Source organism: Lynx canadensis, chromosome A3, assembly GCF_007474595.2.
Source record: "Lynx canadensis isolate LIC74 chromosome A3, mLynCan4.pri.v2, whole genome shotgun sequence".
Lineage (NCBI taxonomy): Eukaryota > Metazoa > Chordata > Mammalia > Carnivora > Felidae > Lynx > Lynx canadensis.
This window is the reverse complement of record NC_044305.1, coordinates 129,709,836-129,721,158: the sequence shown is the minus strand read 5'-3', so window position 1 is coordinate 129,721,158 and position 11,323 is coordinate 129,709,836.

The following is an 11,323-nucleotide window of genomic DNA, read 5'->3' as shown; positions in this document are numbered from 1 at the left end:
ACAAATGAGCAAAGGGACAAAAAAAGAGAGAGGGAGGCAAACCAAGAAACAGACTCAACTCTGGAGAACAAACTGATGGTTACCAGAAGGGAGGTGGGTGAGGGGCTGGGTTAAATAGATGATGAGGATTAAGGAGTGCCACTTGTTGTGATGAGCACTGGGTGATATACAGACTTATTGAATCACTATGTTGGGCACCTGAAACTAATTTTGCACTCTGTTAACTTACTGGAATTTAAATGAAAACAAACTTTTTTCCGGCTAAAATAAAATTAAATCACAATATATCCAAATCTATGTGATTCAGAAAAAGCAGAGCTTAGGATAGTAATAGAATCAAATTCCTATGTTAGAAAAAATATCTAAAAGTTAAACATATGTTTCCCTTTTAGTATACTAAAGGGAAAAAAGAGAGAGAGAGAGAGAAATTTAGGCCAAAATTAAAAAAAAATCAGAAAAAAATTGTTAAGGTTTATTTACTTTTGAGAAAGTGTGAGCAGGGGAGGGACAGAGAGAGAGAGAGAGAGAGAGAGAGAGAGAGAGGGACAGAGGATCCTAAGCAGGCTCCCCATTGACAGCAACAAGCCAAGAGGCAAGGCTCGAACTCAGGAATCATGAGATCACAACCTGAACCAAAGTTGGACGCTCAACTGACTGGGCCTCCCAGGAGCCCCCGAAAAAAATTTTAAATAAATAAAATTTAGAAGAGCTATCATTGAATTGAAAACATAAAAACCATGCGAGACAATCAAAAGAAGCCCAAAGCAGGTTGTTTGAAAGATTAATAAAATTGATAAAACTCTAGCCAGTCTCACACACACAAAAAAAAGACAGAAGATACAAATTACCAATATCAGTTATGAAAGAAAGGTTATCATTACTTATTCGATGTATATTAAAAGGATCATAAAGGAATAGCATGTACAATTCCATTCTCACAAATTTGATTATTTAGGTTAAATACACTAACTCCTTGAAAGACATAAACTACAAAGCTCACACATGGAGAAATAATCTATAAGCTCTGCATCTATTAAAGAAATTGAATCAAAAATAAATAAGGAAGGAAGAGAGGGAGGGAGGAAGGAATCAATTGCCAAGAATTCTCATTCATTTTTGAGGGGAATGAAAAATCATATAGCCATTTTGGAAGAGTTTGGCAGTTTCTTATAAAGTTCAATATAGTCTTATAACGTGATCTAGCAATGAGCTCTCTTAGACATTTACCCAATTGTTTTGAATAGTTGTGCCCACTCAAATATCTGACATTCATGTTTATTACAACTTTATTCATAATCAACAAAAACTACAAGCAACCAAAATGTTTTCTTTTTTTGTTTTGTTTTTTATTTATTTTTGGGACAGAGAGAGACAGAGCATGAACGGGGGAGGGGCAGAGAGAGAGAGGGAGACACAGAATCGGAAAACAGGCTCCAGGCTCCGAGCCATCAGCCCAGAGCCCGACGCGGGGCTCGAACTCACGGACCGCGAGATCGTGACCTGGCTGAAGTCGGACGCTTAACCGACTGCGCCACCCAGGTGCCCCAACCAAAATGTTTTCAACAGATGACTGGCTAAGCACACTGCAGCACATCTATAAACTGCAATACTATTCCTTGACAAAAGGTAACGAGCTGTAAATCCACGTAAAGTCACGGCGAAACTTAGAGGGATACTGCTGAGTGATATAAGCCAGTCAAAGGGCTACATACTGTATGATCTCACTTATCTGACATTCTGGAAAGGGAAAACTATTAGCAACCTTAAACCTATCCGTGGTTTCCATGGGTTTAGATTTGGGGGAATAAACAGGTGCAGCACAGGGGATAGCTAAGGCAGTGAAACTTGTCTGTATGATACTGTAATTCTTGGCACATGACACTATGGGTTTGTCACATCCCAGAGAACTTTAAAAACAAAGGGAGAACATTAATATATGAAAATTCAATGTAGACACAGACACAGAAAAACACCTCATATGATGTTTGGGGAATTCCAGAATAGAATGTAAGAAAAGAAACTGCATTCAAACAAATGAATCAACCTCACTTACGTGGGTGGGGAAGAGGGGCGCTCACCTAAGAAACACTGGACCTGAATGGAGTCTGTTTGACTAAAGGCAAAGAAAGTGCACATGAGCAGTGTTAGTCTGTAAGTGTGCCCATTAAGTCAGGCTAACAGTTCTGGAAACACTATCGTCACGGCTAGACTACGAGCTAAGTAAAAGATCATATAATCTTTGGTAATTAATAAAAGAACGAATGAACACAGGTAAAACTTTGGCATAATGAAATATATCTGTCCTTGGTTTCTTGGGAGCTTAAATTACTACATGAGTTATTGGAGACTAATCCAAGTCTGCCTAAAATATTATAGGATGATTTTAGTGTAACCTCGCCTATATTTACTTTAATAGCATACGAAAGAATTTTTCGATCCAATCAGTAACGTTTTGCTGAGCATTTGTTATGTAGCTAACATCACGCTGGGCAGAAAGGGGAACATTTGGTGATGACTCCTTGTGGTCCAAGCGCTAAGTTGTAGAAGTAAGCCCTACTACCGGTAATCTATGAGGCAACAGGACAAGACAAGGTAAAATTTTGTTCTAAGTTTGTATATCACTGATGGTAAGTATAGGAAAAGGCAGGGCAATACATTTACACATGATGAATTTGGGAAATATTCTCTTACAGTGTTCTTTGAGGGACAGTCTTTCACCTATGATAGAATTCATCAGCTAGTCCATCTTTTCTGGTAGAACACATATGTCATTGCTAATTGACTTCATAAATGAGCAGAGTTATCTCGTGATTTAGTGTTTCTGTCTCAAAAGTATTTTGTCACATGCAATCAGAATGCAATCTTACATTTGCCAGAAATTTGGGAGGCGCTAGAAAAACAGAGATGAGCAAAGGGACATTCCTTAGATTCGGAATGCTGACAGCCCATGAATATAAAACCAAATAAGCAAAATAGAGCATTCAAATTATTAAACATATTATATTACAGATGGATAGGAGGTATGGACTGAAGAGCAGATTCACCTTGAAGGTGAAACTTGAGGGCCTCTCACTGGAAAGAGCTCCTTCTAAAGTTCAGCATATTCTCCTCTAAGAACATGGGATAAAGCATTGCCCTGGCCACTCACCGACAACTTGGGGGCTGTCCTAACCTAGGGCGTACTCTCTAAGCCAATGGTTCTCAACTAAGCAAAGTCTGGAGACATTCGTGAATACAGTGACTGGGGGCGGTGGGTGCCACTGTCAGTGGGTGTGACTGTCCCTGGTGGGACAGGTCACTGCTCTGCCACACATTCCACAATACACAGGACAGCTTCCCCCAACGAAGAACTGTTGGATTCAAAATGCCAATAGTGCTCTGGTACAGGGACTGTGGGTGGGGCCAGCACACTGCCAGCTTACCCTCATCACCCAGAATCTATCTTCGATCCTAATAATAAGAATGTGAACACTCTGCTCAGCTCCTCGAAGGAGAGGAAGGTAGGGTACATTAGCAACTGTCAATGGAGAGGACCTGGCCAAACTAGACCAGCTGCCTGACATAGCTGCCCTACCCCACACCAAGAGGATGTGAGTCTGAATTTATTTTCTACCCAGCTTATATCTATTTAAATTGATCTCTCTGATCTACCCTGTCCCTGTATACTCGATTCTCCATTCAACTCCCCTACTCCATACCCTTCCTTCACTCCTTGTACTGACTCTGATCCTTCCAAACCCAATAAAATATCTTCCAAAACTTCACATTGTTTTAGAAATTATTTTAGATAAGGTAGTTAATTTCTAGGTAAGTTCTCCTAATTCTCATTTGAAACATTAGTCACTCTTAACATATTTATTCGATTCAATAGTCCACTTCATTGAATGTATAACTTTGCTGAACCAGAAATTCCTCTTTTGCTTTGGGTTGATGCCAAAGTATCAGCCGACATTTGAACCTCCAAAGAAGATCAAAGTTACCTGGTGTTGAATAATTACTACTCGTTGAGCTGTCTTAGGAAACCTTTCTTTTTATTTCTATGTTCGCTTTCAAAATGTATTAGGTGTTTGAATTTTTAAAGAATTGAGCAGGCATATATCCAAGATTTTATGAGGATTTATAACTCTATCTTTCATTAAATATATGTCTGGAACTAGTGCTTTAATAGGAAAAAAACAGGCTTTAGAATTTTGAAACGTAGTAATACATTTGATAGCCAAAATAAAGTAGGCAAGAAAAATGAATGGAAATTCTGTATCAAAAATTTATTTGAAAACATGTAATAATAGAAGTAGATTTCTTTCTTAAGCACTAAGGAATTATGGTGTTTGTTAGTTTCAGCTTCTTGAGAAATTTATCTTTAGGAGACAAATCAACATCACTCCTAGTAAGAAGATGGACATATAATATGAACAAAATTGAAGAAGGGAAAACACAAAGTGATAAACATGAGAAATGGGACAATTAAGAGAGCTGAGAAAATGGAGGAGGTGCAGGGGTAAACAGAGGGACCCCTGGAAACCCAAATGGGCTGCCATTTTCAAAATTAACAAAAGTAGGTTTAGCCTATTACCTGAGATTTAGTAGAATATTTATTGAGAAGAAGTTTTCTCTTTTCCTAATGAATTAAAAAGGCCTTTGAACCTATAATACAGATTAAAAATTAATGTTACATATTTCATTATCCAGGAGCATTATATTTAACATGTCTCATTAAGATGACAGCACTGGGTCATTTGAGTACAGTTTGGAGTAACAGCTATGCTTTTGCATCTAAACCTATTTCAGATTAGGTACCCATGATCAGCCCTCTGGGATATCATTTGGGCTTCATTCTTTGTTTTCTGTGATATGTACATTTAGAAAGAAATTTTCCTAGGGGCGCCCCAGGTGGCTCAGTAGGTTAAGCATCCAACTCTTGATTTCCGCTCAAGTCATGATCTCAAGGTTCGTGGGCTCCAGCACCATGTTGGGCTCTGCGCGGACAGTGTGGAGCCTGCTTGGGAGTCTCTCTTCCCCTCTCTCTTTCTGCTCCTCCCCCCACTTGAACTCTCTTTCTGTCTCAAAAAAATTAAATTTAAAAAAAAAAGGAATTTTCCTATTGACAAGTGAGAGTTGCACATGTTTGTATGTCTGTACTTAACGTTCTTACTGAAAACCTTTATATTGTGGTGGGAAGAATTCTGAAATTTATTAACCCATATCAAACATAATCAAAACATTACTTTGCAGTTACTAAACTTGATGTGATCCTTAAAAATAACTGCCCCTGCATCTTTTGGGATGAGCGCTGGGTGGTGTATGGAAACTAATTTGACAATAAATTTCATATAATAAAAAAATAAATAAAAATAAAAATAAAATAAATTGAAAATATATTAGGAAAAAAAAATAACTGCCCTTAAAAGTTGTTTTCGTCCATAGTAAGTGTTTTCTATGGAAAAAGATTTAAAAACTCATTTTTAATATGGAATATTATTTTAAAACAACCGTTTACCAAATATTAAACCAAAAAGCAAACTAGCAAACAAAACCAAAAATACTCTCTCTCGCTTTCAGCTTGTTAGATTTTTAACGTATGCATTATCTCAGGAAAATCTTCCCAGATTAAATTTGTTCCAGGGGCGCCTGGGAGGCTCAGTCAGTTAAGCATCCGACTTCTGCTCAAGTCATGTTCTCATAGTTAGTGAGTTCGAGCCCTGCATCAGGCTCTGTGCTGACAGCTCAGAGCCTGGAGCCTGCTTCAAGTTCTGTTTCTCCCTCTCTCGTCCCCTCCCCCAATCACGCTCTGGCTGTCTCTCTCTCAAAAATAAGTGAACATTAAAAAAAAATTAAAATTAATTAATTTGTTCCTACTGTTGCTTTTATTGTTGTAAGTAATTCTCATAGGTTTAAATAGTTATTACATGCATATTTAACTAATGTCTGTATGATCCTACCAGACAGTGCTTCCAGAAGGAAAGTGTGTGTCAGTCTTAGGTCCAGTGACTGACCTATAAAATGGTCTGATATATTTGTGAATGGGAAAAGCAGGTTTAGGACAACCTCTGAGAAGGTGGAAGAATTTCCACAGCCTGCTATCCTGGCCGTGGTGACCCAAGTATTAAATTTCATCCTGAAACATCTTCAAAGTTCTCACTTTCTATTTTACTCTAAGATACCACAATAAATTTAGGACAGGCAGATTTATCACCCGTATCCTCAGTCTCTCTCTTGCCGCTAATGAGGAAGCATTACGCGAAAATATAAAGTGATGATGTGTTTACAGTCAAACCTCCTTTGATGAAAATTAATAAAGAGAGAAGGCTGGCTATGAGGTAGAATTCTCACCAGCTTTTGTATTTCTTTTCTAAATGTATCTCCCCTGTGTTCACCAGGCTTTATCTTGCTAAATGTTAGAAGATTATGCTAATTAATAAACACGTGAAGACAGCAGAAGGGATGAACAGAACATTAATTTATCCTGCTTAAGGCTTTAAATAAAATCTTCTCAGACCACGCGGGGGGAAAAGAAAAACAAAACTCGGACAGCTTTTTAATAACACCCAAGCTATTAACGAATATTTCTTTATGAATTCTTCTTACCCAACTCCGTGAGAAGAGCTGCTTGAAATTTAATCTTTTTCCAAAAAAAGCCACAAGAAATTGCCATGCCCACTTCTGCAGAACAAGAACATTTTATGTTTTATTTTATTTCATCTTGTTTTAAGCTCGGTGGGTTAGAATTTGTTAGCTCATTGGATTGTAAAATATACCTCTGTAGCAAACGATTATTGGAGTGCTTTGTCACTGAAGCATACAAGTTGGCATCCTGTAGGATTAGCCTGCTAGAGATTTCATACGCTGGGCCCACTGGAGCTGTGTCTATTTGTTCTGCTGACAAGCCACAGCGTCTAAACTTTTCAAAGAATTGAGTTATGTTTAACAACATCCCTGCTCTTTTCCCGAAAAGAAATGAAATATTTACAGGAGGTTGACAGTTTTAGGAAGCATTAAAGAACTGTCACTCGATGCCACTGTGGTTTCCCCAGGATGAGGTGCCCGGGTTAAGGGATACCCCGCGTAGCGAAGGGACTCTCCTCAGACGCGTTGGAGGTTTGACACGATTTCTAAAAATCTACAGTGTGCGTGGGTCAGAGAAAGAAGTCCTTTTTGCTACCTGGGAGAAGTCTGGGCCAGAAGACGGTTCTTGCAGAAGACGGTTGCTATCTGTCTGCCAAGATAGGGCAGACCATGGGTAGCTCCTGGCTCTTCAGAAACCCTGACAAGAAGGTGGTGATGGGCGTCTGAGGAAGAGGCCACAGAGGAACAAACCAAGGCATGAAAAGCCAGGGAACTGTCCCCGTGAGAGAACGAGAGACAAACGAGGTTCATTACAGCTCAAAAGGGAGAAGGTTGAATGGACCCCTAATCTTCAAGGAGAGGAAATATTGCTTAGGGAGCAATGAGCAGTGGCCTTTTCTGTTAACTGAGGAAGTAAGTTAGAGTTTTAGCAAGGAGGAATTCAAACTCGAAAAGAAACTTGTGCTGCCCAACAGGAATCCATGTTACCAAGGAAAACTTCAGATTTCCCTTGTGGAGATATTTATTACGCTGACATCTGTGGCTTGATCAGCAACACCCAAAACCACAAATTTGTTTTCAAGCTACATCCAAGTGTTGAACTCTGTCCGAGATTCCAAGAGAAGAGGGCTTAGGAATAGGGTCAAGCCATAAGTTTCTGTGTTTCCAATTTCCTAAATTGCAAGGTCACAGAGTCAGAAACCCCAGCAACAGTCATGATGCTGAAATCACTCCACAGGTGAAATCCAGAGTTCTCAGAATAAAATAGGCACATGTGTATTTCAATATTTTTAGTGCCAACCCCAAATTAATGTACTTACATTCAATGCCTATTTATGAAGACCTCACTTCAAATTCTTGGTAAGGCTTCCCATCAACAGTGTGCTATCCGTGGTTAAGTTTTGGGGGAGTCAAAAATCATACGTGGACGTCCACATGTGCAGGGGGTTGATTGACACGCCCACCTTGCACTGTTTGAAGGTCAACTGCACTCAAAATACTCAAATGATGTGTTTTTTGAAAATTCTTAGTGAAAGAGAAAAATTCTCTGTATGAATTCAAAACAAGAGAATTCATAACTTAACAATGTTTCAATAGCAACCAGATATTTCCAATGGAGTAGTGATTTTTAAGGGAAAATGTGATAAATTGAAAAACATACCTAAATAACTTATATACTTAATATACCCAGCTGACAACACTAACACCTTCTCTGATAATAACCAAAAAAATAAAACCAACAAATACACATATTTATTTCATCCATGCACGACAGTGTAGGAAAGAAACAATTACTCTGGAGAGAAAACTAGCAATAATTATACCATTGCCTTGATTAGAGAAATCCTTTCTTGAAGCTTTGGCCCTGAGCAGTGAGGAAAAGCAAAAAAAATAAATAAATAAAAAAATTCCTGAGACTTTTGCAACCATGCTCCAGTCCTGAGGTAGGTTTATAGTCCTAATAGAAACCACTTGGGCAGCACAAAAAGCTGCAAGAATTTAGTAGAAATTCTAACTCGTGGATCTACAGTGATTGCGGAAACCTGTAGAAGCAAACAGAATTATTTTTTCAGGAGGAATTTTCATCTGAGATCAAATAATTCAAGTAATTCCCCTATCTACACATCCACAAAAATGCCCATTTCACATTAAGATAGCAAATACACAAAGTAATGTTATCATTAGTTAAGTGTAAAAGTTAATACTGGAGTAATCCTCGAAATCATTAAATAACGATATGATTTACAAAATAGAATTGCAGATTTTTTAAATTTTTTTTTAACATTTATTTATTTTTGAGACAGAGAGAGACAGAGCATGAACGGGGGAGGGGCAGAGAGAGAGGGAGACACAGAATCAGAAGCAGGCTCCAGGCTCTGAGCCATCAGCCCAGAGCCCGACGCGGGGCTCGAACCCACGGACCACGAGATCGTGACCTGAGCTGAAGTCGGATGCCCAACCGACTGAGCCGCCCAGGCGCCCTGAATTGCAGATATTTTAATAGGTTCCTACAAACAAAAAACAAAGGCATAAAAAATTTGAACAAAGAACGTTTCAAATTCTTTCCAATAGAAGAAGTTTGGGGGGAGTGTGCTTCTGTCTACCACTGTATGCTTGTTGTTTGCAGAAAGAAAAGGGACACAGAAATGAGGAGAGATATCATTGTGATGGTTCATCTGCTGTGTCAATTTGGCTAATCCACGGTACCCAGATATTTGGTCAAACGCCAGTCTAGATGATGCTATGAAGACATTTCTTCACATCAGATTAGCATTTATATCTTTTTAATATTATTTTTTTAAATTTATTTGAGAAAGCACGTGCATGAGCACACGTGCATGGGCGGAGCGAGGGAGAGAGGAAGAGAGGGAGAGAGAGAGGAGAATCCCAAGCAGGCTCTGTGCTGACATGGGGCTAGAACCCATGAACGGTGAGATCATGACCCAAGCCAAAATCAAGACTGAGATGCTTAACATTCAAATCTGGTTATCCTCCTTATATGCACGGGCCTCATCCACCTATTTGAAGACCATAGAGAAAAAGACTGAGGGACCCCCAAGGAAGAGAGGGTTCTGTCTCCAGGCGGCTTCTGAACTCCAGCCGCAGTATCAACTTTTCCCTGAGTTTCTGGTCGTTCTGACCTCCAAATTTTGGACTTGCCGTTCCCCCAAATCATATAAACCAATTCCTTAAACTAAATCTCTCCCTCCCTCCTTCCTTCCCTCCCCTCCCCCACCTGTCTTTCTCTCTCTCTCTCTCTCTCTCTCTCTCTCTCTCCCCTCCCCCTCCCCCTCCCTCTCTCTCCAGCCTACAGAGGGACCACCTTGAAAGCTCAAAAGCTACCTCTAATACCTCTAGTAGAGGAGACCCTCCTCCTAGTAACATTACATAAACACTGACCTGTTCCATCTGATTCCATCAATCTTTCTGTCTCAATGTTACCATTTAGAAATATATAAAGCATGGTTTTAACTTTTGCAGTTCACCTTATTTTTTTCCCCCAAATTATCTGATTATTCTCATACTTTCCCACTAAGGTGCATTTTAGAATCCTTTTCACCACTCCATGAAACAGCCCCGCATGCTGGGACATTGGTGACTGAATGGTTGCCCTGTTTCTTTTTTCTTTTATGTATGCCTAGTAATTTCCATCTTGGAAGATAATTCTGAACTTGTTATTACACTTTTCAGGTTCACTTGAAGTAATCATTATTTGTCCTTTAAATGTGTTTTTAAAAAGGCCACCCATTAGTTCATGAGTTAATAAGCATCACACATTTTGCCTCTAGATTGCCTTGCAGCTTCTATCTTGCTTCTTTCCAATTGAAGTACTCTTTGTTCTCCGACTTGATAACGCTGTGTTCTGCCTCTGTGTTTTGCATTCTGCCACAAGCTTTTGTTGCAAAAGTGTTACTATAATTTGTTCCTTTTGATGAAACTAACTTTCTCGTTGATATCTGAGCCTAAAATGGCTTCCTTTGCTACGCAGAAAGAGAAATGCTCTTTCCTTCATGTACAGTATCATTGAGCATCCCCTCCGAGTTCAGCAATTTGCTTTATCACTTATCATTTCATACCCAACACTGAGAATCAGATTTATCTCCAATGACATTGACAGTAAAGGAAGGGTAGTAAGGCTTTGCGGTTTTAGGGTCATGTTCCTCTGAATGTGGCTTTGGACAATTTCCTGTTGATGTATGCAGTTGGGTATCAGCGTGTGTTACGTTCACTGTATGCACATCATTCTTTTATTCTTTTTTAAATATTTTTAACATTTATCGTTGAGAGAGAGAGAAACAGAGACAGAATATGAATGGGGAAGGGGTAGAGAAAGAGGGAGACACAGAATCTGAAGCAGGCTCGAGGCTCAGAGCTGTCAGCACAGAGCCCAATGAGGGGCTCAAACCCACGAACCGCGAGATCACGACCTGAGCCGAAGTCGGACGCTTAACCGACTGAGCCACCCAGGCACCCCTTTTCTCCTATTCTTTTAACAAGGGTTCATTCATTAGCTCTAATCTTCCGGGTGTTACATTACCGCCAAAGATGAAAACATTTAGAAACCATGCTTCTTACTCTGACATAGCTCATAGTCTCTCATAAGAACAGACAAACCAAAATTTTAGAGCATCAGGTAAGCATTACGGGTAAGTAATAAACTTAGAACGTGGTTGCACAGGAAAAGAACCAAACTCTGATTAGTGGATGATCAGGAGAAGCAGCCCTGTGAGTGCTGTGGACTGAACCAAATCTGGCAGGA